Below are 18,431 nucleotides of genomic sequence, written 5' to 3'. Positions count from 1 at the left end.
CTGCTTCTGGCAAACCAGAGCAGCGCACAGAAACGCCGTTTACCTTCCCGCTGGAGCAGTCCCTATTTATCTACTTGCACTATGATGTGCTTTCGAACTGCTAGGTGGGCAGGAGCTGGGACCGAGCAATGGGAGCTCACTCCGTTGCAGGGATTTGAACCGCCGACCTTCAGATCAGCAAGCCCTAGACTCTGTGGTTTAACCCACAGCGCCACCTGGGTCCCTATTATTGAATAGGATGTCCCTATTTTCATCAGAGAAATGTTGGAGGGTATGGCGTGCGCACACACCGTGGGTGGCAAGGGGGCTCCGCGCCATCTTTTTTCCTCTTCAAAATATGGCAACCCTAGCTTAGGGGAATTTGGATTAGTTTATTTCTGTTTGATTTAGGGCTTCGTCAAGGCACAGGTCTGGGCTTTAATGCTCCATGTTCTCCAAGTGGTGTTTTCATTTGCCCCAGAGCGTTTCCCACAAAAACTTGAACTTAGCAAACTTATATTACTTTAAATAAAGAATTAAGTTTGCATGATTGGATTTTTATTGATCTCTGTTAAGGTAAAGGACCGCTGGACAGTTAAGTCCAGTCAAATTTGACTATGGGGTGCGGCATTCATCTCCACTTTCAAGTCGAGGGAGCTGGTGTTTGTCTGCAGACAGCTTTTCTGGGTCATGTGGCCAGCATGACTAAACCACTTCTGGTGCACAGAACACTGTGACGAGTGCCAGAGCGCATGGAAACGCTGTTTACTTTGCCACCTCAGAGGTACCTATTTATCTACTCGTGCCGGTATGCTTTCGAACTGCTAGGCTGGCAGGAGCTGGGACAGAGCAATGGGAGCTCAGCCCGTCATGGGGATTCAAACCCTTGACCTTTTGATCGGCAAGCCCAAGAGGCTCAGTGCTTTAGACCACAGCACCACCCATGTCCCACTAAGAAGGAGATAGTGTGCTCATGTTCAGTTCGTGCTCTTTTACTATGATAATTGTTTCACATATTCCAGGGCTGAATTTTTTAAAGAAAAAAATTAGAATCATAGAATTGGAAGAGACCACAAGGGCCATCCAGTCCAACCCCCTGCCAAGCAGGAAACACCATCAAAGTATTCCTGACAGATGGCTGTCAAAGCCTCCGCTTAAAGACTTCCAAAGAAGGAGACTCCACCACACTCCTTGGCAGCAAGTCCCACTGTCGAACAGCTCTTACTGTCAGAAAGTTCTTCCTAATGTTTAGGTGGTTTAGACCACCTGTATATCCTGTATATCTGTTAGAATATAGCACCTACTTATTACACTGCTTTAACATGAACTGAGAGGAAAAATAAGCCATTTCTATGGCTAAGAACCCAGGAAGCTGCCTTATACCAAGTCAGACACCGGATCCATCAAGCTCAGTGGCACTCAAGGGTTTCAGGCACACAGCATCCTCCGCCCTGCATGGAACCTTGGATCTTTTGCATGCAAAACTCAGGGCCGGCTCTAGGGGTGCTTGAGACGGCCCTGGGTGCTCTGTCACTGAGCTATGACCCTTCCCCAAAGTGGGAATTTCTGGCCATAATCACATTTGAAAATTGTCCTAGAAATCCACAAGGGTTTTGGATCAGACATGCTTTCTTTCCACTTTTGCTCTTAAGAGAATTAGGAAAACCCTACTAACTAGGAACTAGGAAAGCAAGAGATAAAAATCCTACTAAAAATCCGACTTGAGATTTCAACCTGTCTGTAATTTCCCTGAACAGATGAAATGATTTAGAAGCATATTGTATTTATGACAGTAACTGAGGGGTCCAGGCAAAACCAATAGGGATGCCTCTCCCTGGTACATTCTTGGCATAGGTCATTTGTCAGGGCCTGAAGATGGATGGAAATTGCTCAAGCTCAACCTTCACCAACCTGGTGCCCTCCAGACATTTTGGACTACAACTCCTAGCAGCCCCAACCATCACAACTTTATCATCCATAAAAACTTTGGCCATAATTTTTTTTATGCTGCAAGTCTTCTAGAACTACTTGAGTAGTCATGCATAATCATGTGCTGCTTTTAATCACACAAGCTCTTAATTCTTTTGTCTGATTGTGTTTAGGTTTTATTGTATTATTTTATTTTTAATGGCAATCATTGGTTGAAGGGCAGTAAACTATGTTTATAGTGAAGTAACTACCATAATAAGAAATAAATGCACCCCCAATTGAAGTTGAACTAGAACTTGATAGTATCATAGAATCATTGAATTGTAGAGTTGAAAGGGACCCCGAGGGTCATCTAGTCCAACCCTCTGCAATGCAGGAATCTCAACTAAAGTATCCATGACAGATGGCCATACAACCTCTGCTTAAAAAACTCCAAGGAAGGAGAGTCCACCACCTTCGAGAGAGTCCGTTCCACAGTTGCATAGCCGTACCCAGTATGGGGCAGGGGGGGCAGCTCCCCCCCAGAAGCAATAAATAAATAACTAAATCGTCCTGCTTCACAGTGGCTGCAGCTGAGCTGGAGACGCGTCGGGGTCCCGCAAGAAGAGCCTGAAGTGGCTCAGCAAGGCGCAGCGGCATCGCTAGCCTTCTGGCTGCCCGGGGCGGCAAATCAGAAGGCACCCCGCCAGGGGATGGGGTGTCCATCACGCATATAAAGGCTAGTGACGCCACTGGGAGGGAGGGACCCGCACGAAGGGAAAGGAGGAGCAATGGAGACAGGGAAGCGGCTTCCTCTTCCTCTCCGTTTCTCCCTCCCCTCCTCGAGCTCCAGCGTGAGGGCAGCGCAGGAGCCGCGTCCCTAACCAGCCCAGCCCAGCCCCGGCGGGCAGCGGCGGCGCCACTTACTGCTCCTGCCAGCCGCGGCCTGATGGCGTGCCCAACCCCGCTGGCCCCAACTACAAGGGCTGCACATGGGCCGCTCCTGGCGGCTGCAACAATAGCCCATGGCAGCGCAGCACCTCAGCAGCTCCCAGGTCGGTGCGCCCTCAGAGCGTGCAGCAGACGCCACCACCGCTTTTTGCTTGGGCGGCAGCAGCAGCAGGGGCCGCGGAAAGGGGAGGGGGCTTCGCAGCAGGAGGCGGAGAAGGCGGAAGGGCTCTAAGCCGCAGAGCCAGGCCTTGCCCCCAGGGAGGGACGGAGGGAAAGGAGGGCGGACCTCAGCTCGCACCCCCGCCGGGTCTGTGGGAAGCGGAGGCAACTCGAGCGCACAGCTTCTCGGCTGCTCGGCCAGCCCTCCCTCCCTCTCTCCCTCCCTCCTCCTCCTACTCAGGCGGGGCAGCCATCGGTGGAGGCACCGTGCTGCCCCCCACAAAGTGGAGCCGGGCACCCCCGCCCCACTATTGCAACGACCCTGGCCTGACACGCGCGCTCTCCCCCGGGGCGGCACCCAGGATGAAACTTCTTCCTGGAGTCAGTTTCACCTGGGCTCTGTAGCCCCGCCCATGTTCCCACTTTGTGGCCCCTCCTGTGCCTTGGCCCCGCCCCTGAACAACCATAGCTTGCCCCCCCTAGTTTTGATGCTGGGTACGCCCCTGCACGGTTGAACTGCCAGTGTGGTGTAGTGGTTAAGAGCGGTAGACTCGTAATCTGGGAAGCCGGGTTCATGTCTCTGCTCCTCCACATGCAGCTGCTGGGTGACCTTGGGCTAGTCACACTTCTCTGAAGTCTCTCAGCCTCACTCACCTCACAGGGTGTTTGTTGTGGGGGAGGAGGGGAAAGGAGATTGTTAGCCGCTTTGAGACTCCTTCGGGTAGTGATAAAGCGGGATATCAAATCCAAACTCTTCTTCTTCTTCTTCTTACCATCAAAAAGTTCTTCCTGGTGTTTAGTTGGAATCTCCTTTCTTGTAACTTGAAGCCATTGGTTTGGGTCCTACCCTACAGAACAGGAGAAAACATACTTGCTCCATCTTCCGTTTGACAACTGTTTGTATATTTGAAGATGGCTGTCATATCCTCTCAGTCTCCTCTTATCCAGCCTAACATACTCAACTCCCTCAATCATTCATCAAAAGGCTTGGTTTCCACATCCCTGATCATCTTGGTCACCCTCCTCTGCACACGGTCCAACTTGTCAGTATCTTTCTTAAATTGTGGTGCCCAGAACTGGACACAGTACTCCAGGTGTTTTCCAACCAAATAATAATAGAGTGGTACTATGATTTCTATCAATCTGTACACTAGACTTTGATGCAGCCTAGAGTATCATTCACAGTTTTTACTTCTGAATCACGCTGTTGACTCATGTTAAATTTGGTCTACTAATACCCCTACATCCTTTTCACATGTACTGCTGGCAATCCACTGCTAATAACAAGGCCAGTGGAAGTGATGATATTCCAGCTGAACTATTTAAAATTTCAGAAAATGATGCTGTTAAGGTGCTACACTCAATATGCCAGCAAGTTTGGAAAACTCAGCAGTGGCCAGAGGATTGGAGAAGATCAGTCTACATCCCAATCCCAAAGAAGGGCAGGGCCAAATAATGTGCCAACTACCGCACAATTGCGCTCATTTCACACGCTAGCAAGGTTATGCTTAAAATTCTACAAGGCAGGCTTAGGCAGTATGTGGACCGAGAACTCCCAGAAGTGCAAGCTGGATTTCGAAGGGGCAGAGGAACCAGAGACCAAATTGCAAATATGAGCTGGATTATGGAGAAAGCTAGCGAGTTCCAGAAAAACATCTACTTCCGCTTCATTTACTATGCAAAAGCCTTTGACTGTGTCAACCACAGCAAACTATGACAAGTTCTTAAAGAAATGGGAGTGCCTGATCACCTCATCTGTCTCCTGAGAAATCTCTATGTGGGACAAGAAGCTACAGTTAGAACTGGATATGGAATAACTGATTGGTTCAAAATTGGGAAAGGAGTACGACAAGGTTGTATATTGTCTCCCTGCTTATTTAACTTATATGCAGAATTCATCATGCGAAAGGCTGGACTGGATGAATCCCAAACTGGAATTAAGATTGCCGTTATTGCATATTTTTTACTAATACAAAAAACAACATAAATACAAAAAACCTAAATTGAAAACCCAAAAATATTCATTTGTTCTTACATATTGTTAGGTTAACATTTCCTTAATTGTTACCTTTTCCCATAGGCTACTCAGTGGCATACAGTGCTCCCTCGGTTTATGAACACAATTGGTTCCGGAAGTCTGTTCATAAACTGAAGCATTCATAAACTGAAGCGAACTTTGCCATTGAAAGTAATGGAAAATGAATTAATCCGTTCCAGATAGGTCCACGGCGTTCATAAACCGAAAATTCATAAACGAGGTGTTCATAAACCGAGGTTCCACTGTATTAAGATGGGGGCGGTGGGGGCGTGCCGCCCCGGGCAGCAGGCTGGGCAGGGGGCAGCAGGCTGGACGGGGCTGGACAGGGCTGACCACCTCCGACGGCTGCCACAGACGCCGCCATCAAGAACTTAAGCCCAGATGCAAGCGAGACTGCCTCACTCCACAGCGTAGGCCTCCTGCGTGCACATGCATCGTGACACATGAGTCGTGACATGCCACGGACGCCCCATGGGCCTTCAGCTTTGCCGCCCCGGGCAGCCAGAAGGCTAGCGACACCGCTGAGGCTACTGTTGTGACGTGGGGTTTGTGATTTCAGCTCTATTGACATAACATGCTGGAGACAGTTCTCTAGTAACAGCTCTTTATTAAAGTGAACAAGACTGACTCTGAAGGCTACATTTATAGGGACAGGGAACTAGCTAGAAAGGGATACATTTTGGAGGGAACAATATCAGGCAATCACAGTGCTGCCTTTTGGAGGGAACCAATAAGACAGAGGATCCAAATACAGCAGCTTAAATGAACCAATAGTAGCTGTACCCTCTGGAACCAAAAGGCAGTTACTTTATCCTAATGCACATACAGACAATAATAATACAGAGATAAAATCCTTTGACTTAATACACAACACCCTCCCCCCCCTAGTGAGCACAGCAGACGTAATCCCTCAGGTACTGTGGGGTCCTACAACTTCTACTTGATCTCCTGACAACAGGTGTTGCAGCTTCTGGATTGGGTGTTACCTGTGGTTGAGGGGCTGCTATAGAGGTTTCGTCAGGAACAGATGGAGTCCCAGACATCTCAGGGTCCCCTACCTGTACCTCGTCATCATGAGGACTAGCAGACCCTGGTTCATTTGCTGAAGCCCCTGGTGACTGCACCTCTAATATTTTCTAACCCTTTTGTCCCTCGTTATCTTATTTAATATCAACCCTTAGACGTAAACACAAGGGACTCACCCACAAATGAAAAAAAGAAACAAAAAGAAAAAAATGAAATGAAAAAAAAAGAATAGGACAGAATAGAATAGAATAGAATAGAATAGAAGAATTTATTGGCCAAGTATCAACCATACTTGGAATTTTGCTTTGCCACTAAAAAAATGGAAAAGAAAAATAGAGTTTTGACTTCCTGATCATTATCAATGCATATACCGTACATATTTCTTTAAAATGAATGTACTCAGCTTAGTAACCATTCCTATAAATTATTATCCAATACATTCTAACAATACTATGCATCCACCATTTTGTAAGTCCAACTCTTTAACTTTCCTCAATCACTCGAACGCTGGCAAAGATATTAAATTTTTACTATATTTTTGAACATATTTTCTGTACCTGTCCCACTTTCCCAAAAATTTCTGGTTTTAATTGCCTCTGAGATTGTTTGTTAATTGTGCTATCTCCGCAAATTCCTGTAGTTTACATTGCCAATCTATAATTTCCGGAGCCTCCTGTTCTTTCCAACCTTTAGCCACAAGGATTCGGGCTGCAGCCGTTGTGTATAAAAATACTTCTCTTAGTTGTTTTGGGATGTCTTTATCTACAATACTCAATAAGAATGCCTCTGTTTTTTTAGTCCCTCCATATTAAAAAGGAAGGTTTTGCTTGCTATCCCTCCTTCCCGCCCTTTGATAAAAAAGGGAGAGATGGGGGAAATGGAGGAGAAATTTAACTGACTGCCTCATGCTGAATTGGAAGGCTGGGTACTGTGAGATTGATGGGGAGTGTGTTTGTCCATAAGCAGTGCAATCAAATGTGTGTCTACTCACAAACAAGCCCCACTCAGTTTAATGGGGCTTACTCCCAATAAAGTAGAAGTAAGTTTAGTTGAACTCATAAAATTACACTCAGATGCAACTTGATTAGGAAATCACTTAAACTACTCTTAAATTAGTTGAAAATATATTCAGTATATCATATGAAAGTTTATTTAATGTTTTTACTAAATCTACTACCTTAAATTTTAAATATGCCCACAAAACTGCATAGAACAGTAATATATCATAGCTGCCAAGTTCTCCCTTTTTTAAAAGGGAAATTCCCTTATGCTGAATAGGCTTCCTCGTGAGAAAAGGGAAAACTTGACAGCTATGGTAATATATTCCCCAGAAATCTTCAATGGTTTAGTATCAGGGGCCAGCCAACTTTTTCAGACCTTTTTTTTTGGGGGGGGTGAACGAATTCCTATGCCCCACAAATAACCCAGAGATGCATTTTAAATAAAACGACACATTCTACTCATGTAAAAACACGCTGATTCCCAGACTGTCCGCGGGCTGGATTGAGAAGGCGATTGGGCCACATCCGGCCCCCGGGCCTTAGTTTGGGGACCCCTGCACTGGGGTTATAAGGTTGGCCAGTTTTCTCTAGATCCAACCTGGAGACATATGAAACACACAAACAATTGTATTGTTCACACACAGTGGTGTGCCCACTGTGGTGGCTGCATTTGGTAGTCCAGAGCTCATACCCCTGCCTCTTTTCCTATCTGATTCCAGCAGTATGTATGTAAATACATGCACATTTGCACTACGGCAAGACTGTCTATACCAGGGGTCAGCAAACTTTTTCAGCAGGGGGCCGCTCCACAGACCTTGTGGGGGGAGGAACTATATTTTTGGGGGGGGAGGGAAAATGAACAAATTCCTATGCCCCACAAATAAAAAATAAAATATGCATTTTAAATAAAAGGACACATTCTACTCATGTAAAAACACGCTGATTCCCGGACTGTCCGTGGGCCGGATTGAGAAGACGATTGGGCCGGATCCGGGCCCCAGCCTTAGTTTGCCTACCCCTGGTTTAGCTGAAGCAGAGGGGCTGAGACAGGGGGGGGGGGTCGTCGCGTGCGCATGATTTCACACGTGTCAGGAGGCTGGGAGGCCCTGGGAGGCCCTCCATGGCCAGGGGGAGAGTTGGCATGTATGAGCTGAAGCATGCTCTGAGACATTCGTGATATATCAAAATATTGTGCTGTTGAGGTGGTGATACATCACAATGTTGAAAGCTATCGCCCAGCCCTACTCTCTTTCTTTGCATGAGACATATTCAAATACTGATCTCCCATTTGCACAATTCGATGTATCCTGCTCAACCAGCCTGTTGTACAATAAGCAAAATTCAGAGGTGCCACCTCTTCTACTTCTTTTGATAGCATAAGAAATAGAAGTGGAAGCACAACCCAGTTTTGAACTGCTCACCTCCAAAATACCCTGAAGGACTAGTTGGGTTGGAAACACATGGGGTCAAGAAATATTTTTTCTGCCTACTCCACTTTTACTGCTTCTGCTTCCAGTTACTGTTAAAAGCACAGGAGTAATGCCTAAAAAAGAAGCTGGCAGTCTCATTTGTAAATATGGCTGAAACCTATTTCTGGCATATTTGATAGAGCCCCAAGAATTATTTTAAAATTCATTAGAATGTTTACAATGTCAATACTGAAAGGCAAGAATAGAGAGAATTAAATAAAATCAGCTCCTCAACCTAGAACAATGGAACATTCCAAGTGTTTATCCAAAGACACACACTTAAATCATATGACTCAGCTCAGGGTGTTGAATTTTGGGCAAATTTCGTAAAAATTGCTCAAAAACTCATTTTTTTTTAGCTCAACAACTTTGCTCCCCCCCAAAAAAACAACTTTGCCCCCCCATGCTATTTTTCTAGAAAAATAGGTGCTGAACGTACCAAGAATGCCCCCTCTTTTTCTTAGAATAGCACTGATGCCCACCTGAGAGGGGCCGGAACTGAGTTCCGGGGAATTTTCCCTGAAAAAAAGCCCTGTCAACAACTGCTGTGTCCAGATTCTCACTTTTTGAAATATGGCAACCATAACTCAGTTGGGCTCACTCCCAGTGCTTTAGGCTATTAACCCCACTCCCTTCAGCTAACTATAATGGCTCATTGAAGGGAAAGCCCTTTGTTTATGCTCAGGAGCATGTCCTTAATCAACCCATCTGCCTTTGCAGAAAGAAAGTGTCCCTGGTTACGCAGGGCCTAGCAAGCTCAGAGTTGCAGTGATAGGATAAATAGCATTTTGAGCAAGGACTGCCTTTGGTCACCTTCCCCCACCATGGCCAGCACTGCAGGGCTGCCCAGAGGGTGTAGGGGGCAGGGCACACCTAGGGGTTGGCCAAGTTTGTCCCTGCCAAGTTCCCAGGCCCAGGAGGGTGCAAAAATTGTGCCTCTTCCCTCTGGCTTAGAGTGGATCAGAGCCCACCCACCCATCCACACACTCCCTGGACCGCTCCTCACTGCTCTAGTTGGCTCAGGCTCCTCTGGCAAGGGGGCAAAGGAGGAGAGGGCCAGTAAAACTCCTTGCCCAGGGCACAAGGGAGCCTAGGTTCACCTCTGGATAAAGGTAAAGGGTAAAGGGGCCCCTGACCATCAGGTCCAGTTGTGTCCGACTCTGGGGTTGCAGCGCTCATCTCGCTCTATAGGCCGAGGAAGCCGGCGTTTGTCCGCAGACAGCTTCTGGGTCATGTGGCCAGCATGACAAAGCTGCTTCTGGCAAACCAGAGCAGCGCACGGAAACGCCGTTTACCTTCCCGCCAGAGCGGTCCCTATTTATCTGCTTGCACTTTGACGTGCTTTTGAACTGCTAGGTGGGCAGGAGCTGGGACCAAGCAACGGGAGCTCACCCTGTTGCAGGGATTCGAACCGCCGACCTTCTGATCAGCAAGCCCTAGGCTCAGTGGTTTAACCCACAGCGCCACCTGGGTCCCTCTGGATACAGGTGTGCTGTTATGGGCCCTCATGCTGTTCCCTGCAAGGACCCATTCATGTGTGTACAAAGCTGAGGGCCACAGGCAATTACATATATTTTTAATCAAAATGTTATTGGATTTTTTGGCATAAGGAGATTAAAACCAGCAAAGTATAAAAAAGAAAATGCAACAAACCATACCGTTGTAGTTGCACTGAGTAATACAGAATGTGGTAAGTACCGAGGAACAATACTAAAAGGAGGATTCAGGAAGAACCATGAATTAAGCTGCATCAAAAGAAATGTTAGGACACCAGAAATGTAATATGGATGATTGGCTTCCCAAATTGACCAGACGAAATCTCAGGCAGTTGTACATATTATAAAACAGATTTATTAAAACATTTATTGCAATAAATGGTGGCAGTGAGAATGAGTTTCTCATTCTGCCCGACCCATGGGCATACACAGAGTGCTTTTATACCTTTTTGACAGAGTGAAGGCCAGCCTTTCTGCAGTACTTCATCAACCAATCAAGAGAGAGCACCCCAAGATGCAAAGTCATTTACCTAACTCCACTAAGTGGCGTTATGTACCTGGTACTTTCATACACATGTCTATGTGGAATTTTACAGGCACAATTGTGGTTGTGCTCTACTTAGAATTTGCGGTGGGCTGCATCCTCTTGCTCTTGTGGTTTATGCTAGAATTTCTTAGAAGTGCTGTGTGTGGTTAGATCTTTGCATTAGATGTGCAAACATGCTGTGCCTGTTTGCTTTCTATCAGAGGCAGAGAGATTTAGAATTGAATATACAAAATGGAGTTCTTCTTGCTCTCCTGCGTGGCCTGACCAGGATTATTCTGGCCCTGGTCATTGCCACCCTATATTCCCTCCTCTTCAATATGGAGATGAAGAACAGGTGTGTTTCTGCATCTCCATTTGATTGACCCATCGCACTACAGTGTTTCCTGGTGTTTCCTGCTTGGTAGGGGGTTGGACTGGATGGCCCCTGTGGTCTCTTCCAACTCCATGATTCTACAGAGGAGCCAGCAGCTTCCCATGCTCCAATGTTAGGCCAAAGGATGGGCAACAGAGAGCAAAGTAAGTGAGGAAGCTTCTGCTGACTTTCCCCAGCTTGTTACTCAGCTTGTCTCAGAAGGGTTACCAGAAGCTTTTTTACAGACCAAGGTTCTGCATAGGGCTAAGACAATAAGAAAGAAAATTGATATTACGAGCAGAATCTCTTTTAACTATGACCAACCTGGGAGCCAAGAACTAATCTAACTCCATACACTGGGCAGACCTTCACCGTCTAGGCTAACCTTGTGGTACAGATCAGCCTGCTTCTTAATGTTTTTAACATCACTCTCAACACGTGTACTCTAGTTGTATACAGATGCTAGTTCCCTGATCCGTCCAATATCGGTCACCACGCGTTGATCCTGATTGATGTACACACAGCAGGAGGAGTTCAGAAGGGCTACCTGGCCAGCTACATCTAGTCCTGAGAGTCTGGCCAAAACCTCATGCTTTATTGAGGGACTTCAAAGAAGTAATGTAGGGCAGAAGAAGGTTAACTGGAAGCTTGCTCAAATGTTAGGTTTTTGACTTCCAGGGAAATAGTGCAAGGCAGATAGATAACTTCGGGGTGGGGGCTGCCTTTTCTACTGAACAGTTAAAATACCTGACCAAGGCTGTTAAATGTTTCTTAGGGTCACCAGAACTAAGAAGGTGCTAGGAACTAGCAGTCATTAAAGACATTAGTGCATTACTTTCTTAAATCAAATAGCAAAATATTTCACAAACAGACCTACATTTTGTTACCTGGCACATTTCAGACCTTCATTTTGAAACTTCTTAACTTAAGGTATACAAGCTAGTGTTTCTAAAACAAATGAATAACGTGCACTACTAAACAGTTTCTTAAAAGTGCTACCACACATACACATGGGGTTGGAAATCTTTCCTAAGGGGGGGGGGGAGAATAATTCACTGTTAGGACAGACACCATCAGCTAATTCATAGGACTATACACAAACTCTGAGAGCCTGTAGATTAAGGCATTCAGTCTGCAGAACTGTCAGTGTAAAATAACCATGAAAGTTTTTTTTTTCCTGCTTCAGCTTGATGCTATAAACCAGAGTAAAAATGCTTGCTGAATTTAAGCCTGGTTCAGCTTTTGATTAATCTATTTCCATAACTCCTAAGCATTTTCTGTTGAAGTTTTTAGCCTTCGTGTTAGACCTAACTGGAAACACATATTTGCATTATACAAACATCATTTTTGTCGAAGCACAAGTGCCACTTTCTACTACATTGCATTTCCATTTGAGGCACAACAAAAAAATCGCAATACAGACTTTTGGCAACAAAGGGTTCTTTCTCTCAGGTGGGCCATGAATCTATAATGGCCACACTAGTCTTCAGAGATACTAGGATACTATAGTTGCTGGAAATCTAAAAGCCAAGGGGCTTTAGCCACTGTTTCCAAAACTTTATGTCAGCAGGAAAATACACAGTTCTCTCTCAGCTCAGTACTGGGCTTCAATGCAAATCAGTGGGTTTCAAAAGTTCCTACACAGTTCTAAAGGCCAGGAATATATATATATATATATAACAATTGGAGGTTTGTCCTAGCTGAGCATTTGGCTACAGAAAGAATGGCTATTGTTCCAGTTTGCCAGAATCAGGAGAGGCTTGCATTAGATATCAGTGGGCTACCAGAAGCTTCTCCCATCATTTCCAAAGCCAGAACTGAGGGGTGCACCTGGCCAGCTCTTCCAGTTACATCCCCAACCCAGCTATAGCCCTGTATCACCTAGGGAGTTGCTGGAACCCTCCCCATATCTGTATGACCTAGGGAGTTGCTGGAACCCACCCCATGGTTCAATTTCTGAAACTGTTTTGGGTCTGTTCGCTCAAGTGAGGCAGGTACACTGCCCTTCCTTCCAAATTAAGGATACTGCTTTGGGGGCAGGTAGACTTCTACTGTGGGTCCCACTCAATTGATGCCTCCCATACAAATATACATACATACATACATATATAAGGGTCTAAGATTTACTGCGTCTCCTTGTCTCCTTGATGTTTGGTGCTGCATAAGATGGACATTCCTCAACCCGTGCGTCGAGTGACAGCGTCCGGAGTGTCACAGCAGGGGCTACTTCGGTTTCCCATGCGCTGGGCGTCTTTAGCCGGTCAGACGCTGCAAGGGGAAACTGGTGCACCGTGCGCTGGGTACCCACTTCTGATTAGGTACAGCAGGGTGTGGATGCAGGGGGTCACCTCAGGCACTTTCACCGGTTGGAATGGATACCTCACCACCTAGGAATGAAGAGGGTCTCGTCTCCCTTCCTTCAAGGATTCACTCAGGGACTCGCTAGCATCAGGCTGGAACCATCGTGTCAGGCTCCGCAAGGCTACACGCTCTTCGCTCGAGTGATTTCCTGTAGATAAAAAACAAAGGAGGGGGGGGGAGAGAGAGATTGTCCTTGTAGCTGCCGCTGCTGTTTTAGAACTTCTTGCTGGTTAGTCCACCACCAAACTCTCCGAGGTAGTGCGTCCCACGTATTGGACATTGAGGTGTGTCTGGCACACAGAAGTCATCTCTGGGATGTAGCAGCAGTTAGTTGAGAAGTCATCTCTGGGATATAGCAGCAGTGCCTTACAGCAGTCTTTGCCGAATTTCACAAGGCTTGCAACAGGATTCCACGTCTGGTCCATCTTTCAGGATCTCCCCGTGGTTTCTCTTTCCTTCCACAGAACTTCATGCATGTGCAGGGTTAAGGAGGGGTCCTTTAAATCCGTATTTGCCTCCCATCCAGCTGCCGACGGCTGAGTTCTGCTAGGATACTGAAGCCTGTTTTTCAAATTATGCAAAGTCTTGTGGTTTCTAGAAGAAGAAAAAACTTACAGCTGCTTTGTAGCAACGGGCTGTTTCCGTGAGACATAAAAATTTTAAAGTCAAAGCATTTAGAGCAGTAGTGTTTTTGTAACCTGAAACGTGGATCTCCAAAGCATAACATCTTTTCTCCCTACTGTCACAGCAACGGTCTTGGTCACACAATGTCACACAATAGGATGTCCGAAATGGCAACACCAGCCCGGCACAGCCACAGTCTCTAAGTGCAGGTTGCAGGAGAAAACAAGTTGTGCAAATACAAATCATGCAGAATCGCTTGTGTAACCAAATAAGGGGGGTTACGCCACACATCTCTGCCGGAGGTTTGAGAGTTATTGAGATGTTGCAGCCTGTCTTCCAACGTAATGTTAGATTCAAACAATGTCTTTACCCACAAATCTCAATTCAGTATAACTTCCTTCTACCTTATCCTGAATTCTTTAGTTGACAGACATTCATTTCATTAAAATATGCAGTTCTACAAATTTTCCAACATGTTGCTGTCACAAAAACATATGAAATGGGGTTGCAGGTAGGAGGGTTAAACCCTTTAAACGTAGTTTGCTTTTAGAAGGACTCAAATGTCTCTTTTTCCCCATTCTTGTAAGTTTCCCCAAAAACTAAAGTCTGCACAGTTCCAACAGGACTTGGGGAAAAGATGTTAATTGTTCAAATAAAATCTATTGTCTCTTGCGTTGTGAACTACTTAAGTACATGATTTTTTTCTTTCTTTTCTTTTCCTTTGAAGCCAACTGAAGCATATGAAAACATTTTCTGAGCACCGTTACTGGCATTTTGTCAGTTTCCTGTGGGGGGGGGGTAGCCTCATTTCTAGTATGGTGAATAGCATTCTAAAGGTTGCAGAGATGATTTTTTCTGAACCAATCCTCCGCTGTCTGTTTGTACAGCCCTTTTAGGCATAAAATCAGTCTGATGCTTCTTTTGGCTTTTTGGGGCTGTTTCAAGGATATTTAAAAACAGAATACTGGGTGCCTATATTTATAACAAAGTCCAGATGCAGGTAACTCTTAAGTCACCTTGACCATGGCTCTTTGCCATGCCTGCCAAACCGACGAACTCTCTTCTGCTGGGACCCCCTTGTCCCATCTTTCTCCGAACACTCTTCCTTCCTCTTTTACATTGACCGAGACATCTCCGTCCGAGCAACTGACCTTCACCAGTGACCTTTGAACCCCTTCTGGTTCCTCACTGGTCCTTGAGACATCATTTGTTGCTGTTTAACCACTGCCTTTCTCTTCATCTTCTTTCTCACAATGCCTTTCTTCTCTTTGGGGGAATACTGGTTTGCACCACCTTTTTTTCTCTGAACTTGTTGTTGGCAGGACTTGTAAATTAAATTTCTTTTATAGCATTCTGAATTTATCTATCATGAATTCTAGGGAAATCACATTTTTCCCTCCTCTTGACCATACTCCTCCCATTTATGGCCCTGTAAAGTATCCCCTCATTCACAGCACACACTGCAAACTTTGCCACACATACCATGCATTGGACACTTTACCACACTCTACCTCCCAGTTTTTCCTTGTTTCCTAAGTGTCTATTTGTCAGGGGACCTCCTCCCTACTGACTACTAACATACACATTTTCCTCCTCCCTTTGCCTCTTACCCAAAGCGCATGGTTTTCCCAGTTGACCTCTAATTAACTGAGTACTACCAACACGCTGGAGATGTGATCAGGATCTCCCTTCCCCTCATTAAAGGGGGCCAATTCCCTTCAAGGTACCTTTTCCCTTTCTACTTACCCCAGCCGGCTTTTCCTGTTCTTCCCTTCCAACCTCAGTCCTTTTGCCTCTTCGTCCAGGGCACGGAAACTCAAGGGCCACCTCTGATCCTCCGGAAAAAGTCTGCCGGTGTGCACCAGACCAGAGGCGCCGTTAGGAATCTGCGCCCTGTCCAGTGGGGCAAAAAGGGGACTGCCTCTGGTTCAGGGAAAAGCCCTCATCCGAGTCACGCATGGCACCAGAAATGTTAGGACACCAGAAATGTAATATGGATGATTGGCTTCCCAAATTGACCAGACGAAATCTCAGGCAGTTGTACATATTATAAAACAGATTTATTAAAACATTTATTGCAATAAATGGTGGCAGTGAGAATGAGTTTCTCATTCTGCCCGACCCATGGGCATACACAGAGTGCTTTTATACCTTTTTGACAGAGTGAAGGCCAGCCTTTCTGCAGTACTTCATCAACCAATCAAGAGAGAGCACCCCAAGATGCAAAGTCATTTACCTAACTCCACTAAGTGGCGTTATGTACCTGGTACTTTCATACACATGTCTATGTGGAATTTTACAGGCACAATTGTGGTTGTGCTCTACTTAGAATTTGCGGTGGGCTGCATCCTCTTGCTCTTGTGGTTTATGCTAGAATTTCTTAGAAGTGCTGTGTGTGGTTAGATCTTTGCATTAGATGTGCAAACATGCTGTGCCTGTTTGCTTTCTATCAGAGGCAGAGAGATTTAGAATTGAATATACAAAATGGAGTTCTTCTTGCTCTCCTGCGTGGCCTGACCAGGATTATTCTGGCCCTGGTCATTGCCACCCTATAGAACCACATGCAAGAACGACCCCATACACAGGCTGCACTCTTGCCTACCACTCCTCCTAGCCTTGGGGTTAACCAAAACAATAGAAGCACTACTTTTTTTTTTACGTGGGGAAACGGGAACAGGGATTGGGTTGTCGTTCTCTTAAGGACCTATTCCAAATATCAGCCCCCTCTTAGTGGAGCTTCTTTCTGCTTCCGGGGACTCAGCCTCACAGGTCTTCTGGTTGCGGCCTTCCCCACTCACTCAGAAGGGAAGGATTCCACCCTTAAAGCCTGGCCTCATATTGCATTCCTATGACTTTCCCCCTGGAATTTGCCACAGGAAATTACCCTCCGGTGGCACCTCGTCTGGAAATCTCAGGCGGTATTCACTCCCCATTGGCGGCCAGTGGTCTGCACAGGAACTGAGGCATGGGAGCCCTTGCTTTGTATGTGCCTGTGGGAAATTGCCCCCATGGCTTCCCACCCCACAACCCCTGGACAGCCCTGCAGTGTTACCAAGTTGCGTGGTTGTGCAGGATTGCCAAACCTAGCAGTGTAGCAGACCTGCCACTCCCAGGAATGCCTCCCAGAGCGGAGGCAGCGCAGTGTATGCCCACGCGTCCTGAGGCGCACCCCCGAGGGGGGCGCAGAAGGTGATCTCCGCACACCACAGTTCAGGGTAGGAGAGGGGCAGGGAAGTTGCCGGCCACTCTCCTCCTGCTCTCCACCGCTGGGTCAGACATGACCCGGTGGCAGAGCTGCTGTGGCTGGGTGCAAGGTGTGCTGTGGCTGAGGAGGGTGCGTGGCAGCTCTGCCGCCCACTTCCTGTTCTCGGCCTGACGGGGGGGGGGGGGAAGAGCTGCGTCAGGCATGAACGCCACAGCCAAGGGGCAGCTCCTTCTTGTGTGAAGCCAGGCTCTGATGAAGGAGCCTGCTGTGGGGATGCCTGCTTGCACCCCCTCACAAAATTGTGCACGGGGCCAAGGCCCCCACAGCCTCCCCCCATGCTGTGCCTCTGCAGAGTGGCTCTCATATCATCAGTTTTTAAATGATAAGCAGGGGTCAGCAAACTTTTTCAGCAGGGGGCCGGTCCCCTGTCCCTCAGACCTTGTGGGGGGCTGGACTATATTTTGGAAAAAAATATGAACCAATTCCTATGCCCCACAGATAACCCAGAGATGCATTTTAAATAAAAGGACACATTCCACTCATGTAAAAGCATGTTGATTCCCGGATCATCCGCGGGCCGGATTTAGAAGGTGATTGGGCCGCATCCGGCCCCCGGGCCTTAGTTTGGGAACCCTGTGATAAGGCCTGGCTGTAGGCTTACCATCTAAAAGGCATGAGACATGAATAAAGGGGCAGGGGAGGGAAGCGGGGGGAAACTAAATTTGGTGCCAAAACTTATCCACACTTAGCTTTTGCCCAGCTTTTTCCAGGCACTGGTCAACCCTTTAAAGCTCCCTGTCCGAGTGTTTGTGTTTTTGCCCCAAAGCTTTCCCAGTGAAAACTTGCTCCTTATAACTTGATCAGAACTAACATCAATTTGAGTTTTCCATGGTGAGCTGTTTGCTCTCATTAAGCTTTAAAGAAGGGAAAGCTCTGGAGCAAAGAAGGTGGGAGGGGAGGGTGCTCAGACACGGAGCTTTAAAGAGTGGACTTTAATGTTGAACAGTAGTTCTTAAAATGAGAAGATGGAATGGAAACAGATCGCAGGTAGGAGGCACCTGATGGAAGGAGCCCTGCTTCTCATTTCTCCCACTGAGGGAGGGAGCCTCATGGAACGGCTGCTAACAGGGGAGGAAGAAGCAGTCCAATCTCGCTGGCTTTTCACTGAGCTCGGCCATATGCCTGCTTGTCCTACACCTAGAAAGCAGAGAGGTTTTCTGCTTGTCCCACCACTTTCCCTGGGAAAACACCCTCTTTACTGCTGATTTGGATCTGATTCAGCGGTAAACTGTGGCTTTACCCAAGAGAAAGTGGC

General features: G+C 46.7%; 1 protein-coding gene and 1 long non-coding RNA gene across 4 annotated transcripts in view; both read right to left on the bottom strand.

The window, feature by feature from the left end:
- The window catches only part of DDR2 (discoidin domain receptor tyrosine kinase 2), a 63,061-nt gene that overhangs the window by 40,919 nt on the left and 3,711 nt on the right, over window positions 1-18,431 (bottom strand). The window contains exon 2 of one of the 3 annotated variants that reach the window (XM_088673663.1): window positions 3,771-3,845. The exons of 1 other annotated variant lie outside the window; for it this stretch is intronic. The gene's annotated coding sequence lies outside the window, so the exon portion shown is untranslated. Of the gene's footprint in view, window positions 1-3,651; window positions 3,846-18,431 lie in introns of those variants that run through there. One more of the 3 variants, XM_088673664.1, reaches the window with a different exon arrangement.
- LOC148684957 (uncharacterized) lies at window positions 10,360-17,046 on the bottom strand. The gene is made up of 2 exons (XR_015950922.1): window positions 12,846-17,046; window positions 10,360-12,807 (listed from the first exon to the last, which is right to left on the bottom strand). It is a non-coding gene; the product is annotated as an uncharacterized LOC148684957 (long non-coding RNA).

The sequence above is a fragment of the Zootoca vivipara genome, chromosome 7 (assembly GCF_965207765.1).
Source record: "Zootoca vivipara chromosome 7, rZooViv2.hap1.1, whole genome shotgun sequence".
NCBI classification, from domain to species: domain Eukaryota; kingdom Metazoa; phylum Chordata; class Lepidosauria; order Squamata; family Lacertidae; genus Zootoca; species Zootoca vivipara.
This window is presented reverse-complemented; position numbering and strand designations above follow the sequence as displayed.